This window comes from Myotis brandtii, unplaced genomic scaffold, assembly GCF_000412655.1.
Source record: "Myotis brandtii unplaced genomic scaffold, ASM41265v1 scaffold526, whole genome shotgun sequence".
Classification (NCBI taxonomy): domain Eukaryota; kingdom Metazoa; phylum Chordata; class Mammalia; order Chiroptera; family Vespertilionidae; genus Myotis; species Myotis brandtii.
The window spans coordinates 487,270-491,181 of NW_005369920.1; positions in this window are offsets into that span (position 1 = coordinate 487,270).

Here is a 3,912-nt window from a genome sequence, read left to right on the forward strand (position 1 = left end):
GGCCTGATTGATGCCTAACTGCTCCCCTTGCCAGTCGATCGCCCCCAACTGCCCTGCCCTGCCGGCCCAGTTGCCCCCAACTGTCCACCTCTGCCAGCCCAGTAACCCCCAACTGCCCTAACTTGCCAGCCCTGTCGCCCCCAACTGCCCTCCCCTGCTGGCCCGGTCTCCCCCAACTGCCCTCCCCTGCCAGCCTGGTTGCCCATAACTGCCTTCCCCTGCTAGCCATCTTGTGGCTGTGGGCACTGCCATCTTTGAAGGTGGGACAGCCAATTAGCATATTCCCTCCTTACTGGCTGTGGGAGCCACCATCTTTGTGATGGTGTGAGAGTCAATTAGCATATTCCATCTTTATTAGATAGGATGGAGAAACAACCAGAATTATTAAAGGTCCACTTTTTTTTTTAAGGTCCACTTTTTATTAAGAGCTCTGATCAGTTCTGCAAAGCTCTACCAAGAGTTACAGAAGCCATTAGAGGCATTTTAGCAATCTGAATTAGGATAAAGAAAATGATCAGACAAAATATTATCTATTGGGCTAGAAATTGACACTTGATTCCAAGTTTATAATCCCCACAATTTATTCTCTATAAGGGAAAAACTAAAAAGGGAAAAAAATATTTTATCTCCATTCAGTGTTCCTGAAGTAAAATTTAGTTTAATTCTCAATGGGGAATAACAGTTGAATTATCTGTTTCTTTAAAGAGTGAACAAGGGTTGGGAAAACATCAAAATGCAACTGTGTAGGTGTGACAGGGCGAATTGAGGAGGAAAACATATTCCTCTGGTAAAAGAGTGACTTGAGATGAAAGAGTATTATTTTTGGTGAAGTCTGGTTTTTGAGTACGCTTATTTCATCTTCTAATTAATTGGACACTTTTTTCCCCTCAGCACCTTTTTGCAATACCCAGTTTAAAAATAGCATGCATTATTTTGAGTATTTCTGTCATAATATTTTTATTTCTAAGATGCATGGCCTCAATCTTGCAATCACTCTGAAGACTGTGCAGTTTGTCACCAATATTAAATATTCTATGTTATATTTTGTGCACTTTTAAGACTTTTGAAGGTAATAGTTTAATTAGTACCTGCTGATACAATATAAAGAAAGCTCATGAATTTATGAAGGAATATGCACATTCTATTTCAGCAATTAGGGAAAATCAGGAGGAAGGATGGCAAAAACAGGTGAATCATATTATGGTCATATTGAAGTAACCGTTTGGACCAAGCTCTTTGAGGTTGGCAAGGCCTCAGGTGCAAGTGAATTACATTCCTCAAATAAAGAGTAATGTTAACCATAAAACCTCTTTTAGTGTCAAGATTAAAACAGGGGTGGAATGTAGAGAACTTCCACTTTAGCCCTGATAAGTAGAGACACAATTATATAATTCTCAATCTAGCATATGTGTGAAGGCACAAAATGGCATTAGTGAGTGATGTTTGATCAGTTCCTGGCAGGTGTTGAGACTGTTTCCCAGAAAGCGAATTGATGATTGTGGAAATGGAGTTATTTGCTTCAAGTAACTGGTTCTGCTATCATGGTTTCTCTAATTAGAGTCAAATGAGAGCAGAAATATTTTCAGCAAATGTCCTTCCCCAAAACATACAGGAAAATTGTTGCCACTGAAATATTTTGGTTTGATAGATGGAATTCACACTGAATTTTGAAGCAAAACTTATTTGAGTTAGTGACTCCAGGCAATTTTGTACAATGTTTTTGTCCACCTGGAATGCCCTTTCTTATCATTTTCATATGTTCAAATTTTACATAATTTTCATAAACCACCTCTTTGGAAAGGTTAATTCAGATCCCTCCCCATTTCTCTTTCTCTGGTATCTTTGTTTCCCCCTTCATATTGCAGAAGAAGAGGAGGAGGAGAGAATAGAAGGAGGAGAATATCAACAATACAAATAGCTATTCTTTACTGTGTAAGACAGGGTGTGCTTCATATCCATGACCTAATTTAATTTCCAAATAACCCTGTGAGGAAGAAAATATTATTCTTATGTTAGCATAGGTAGCTAGATATTAATAAATGGAGAAAGGAAAGGAAATCAAACAATCTTTAAGCATAATCAACTAGGGAGCATAAGCCTGTTTCACTATGAATTTGCATCATTCATGGGCTCCCCAGGGGATAGCAGCAGTGCCCCACTAAGGGAATCAAAACCCCTCCCTTCCCCCATGTAGGAAGCAGCCTGCCTTTGGTACCAGATTGATGGAGGAGCAGGGGGAGGTAAGGATATGAGTAGTAGAAATCAAAATGGCACAGGGGTGGGAGGTGTTTCTATGAGGCATATGCATTAAGAACTAAAATGAAGACCATAGAGGCCTGTCTTTCTAGCCTCGGGAAAGGATCAGATTGGATAAGGGACAGAGAACCCTGGAAGATCTAGGAAATAGATTGATTAGGAGGTGGACTAGTCAGAAGCATGGGAAAAGCTTGGGAAGTTGATTCACTAGTTTGAACAAGCACCTGGTCCCTCTGAAGCTTCAAGAAGCTCTCTCTTTATTACCAGGTAACATACGCTCACTCCATTCTTTTGTGTGTTCCCTCCATAGAAGCCATGTGGCCCTAGCAGCAATCTGGGGCCCACAACAGACTTCGCAGTCCTGAGCACAGCACCAGCCAGCCAGGCAAACACTAAGCCAGCTGGATCAGGACAAAGATGTGGACTGAACCAATGGCACAGATTATGTAGACACTGACCCTATTTCTGACCTTGAGGAAGGTAAGATTGAACGTTTTCCTTGGCAGGACAGATGGAGTGGGACACTGGAAACTCAGGGGCAGTCCTTTGATTTTGCTTCTACAATGAATCTTACCAAGAAGCCTCAACTTCCCATATGTGGGCCTCCTGGAATATTTCCCTCATGATTCCGTGAAACAACCCCACTTCCACCAGCAGCGCTTAGATGTTATCTATCCAAAGTCATTCATGTAATAATTAATGGGACCTAAGTTCAAACTCCAGATCTGTTGGAATCCACTGCACTATGCTGCTTTCCTATGAGCTTCCTGATGGCAGGGCCTATGTCTGATTAATCTCTGTTTTATCTGCAGTACCTCACAAAGAATAGGTGTTGAACACTTCTTTTGGCTAACAATATGCATGCATATCAGAGAGAAATAAGAAATAAGATATTACTTTCAGAATTAAAAATATCAAGCTGAAAAAGACTATATTACATGTGAATATTCTTTGGTTTAAAATACTAGAGTATTAATAGTATTAACATCTTTTATCTTCATAATCCTTTCCAGTTTCCAAAAATGTTTCACATAGTATAAAAAACATGAAAATTTCTAAAGGTAAATGATTAGTTTAATTTTAATTATTAATATAACAATAGCAAGGAATATACATATTATACTTAAAATTATTTGTTAAAATAATTTGCCTTGACATCAACAAAATAAGTTATATATATATTAGGCTTCCAGGTACTCAAATTGATATTAAAAGCTGTCTAAAATACCCAAACCTTTAATCTCTATAAAATAACTCAATCAAAATGGTTAGATACTAACATTAATATTATCCACAATTATGTCATCACTATTAAATATTAAGAAACCCAGCCAGAACTTAAATGTAAGACGGGAAACCATAAAAATCCTACAAGACTCCATAGGCAGCAAAATAGCAGACATATGTCATAGCAATATCTTTACAGACACAGCTCTTAGGGCAGTGAGGGCGAGCTCGGCGTGTCAGCATTTTGAAAAACCCTAACTTAACTCTGGTGCCGTGTCACATATAGAAATTTTTTGATATTTGCAACCATAGTAAAACAAAGACTTATATTTTTGATATTTATTTTATATATTTAAATGCCATTTAACAAAGAAAAATCAACCAAAAAAATGAGTTCACGTGTCACCTCTGACACGCGTGTCACAGGTT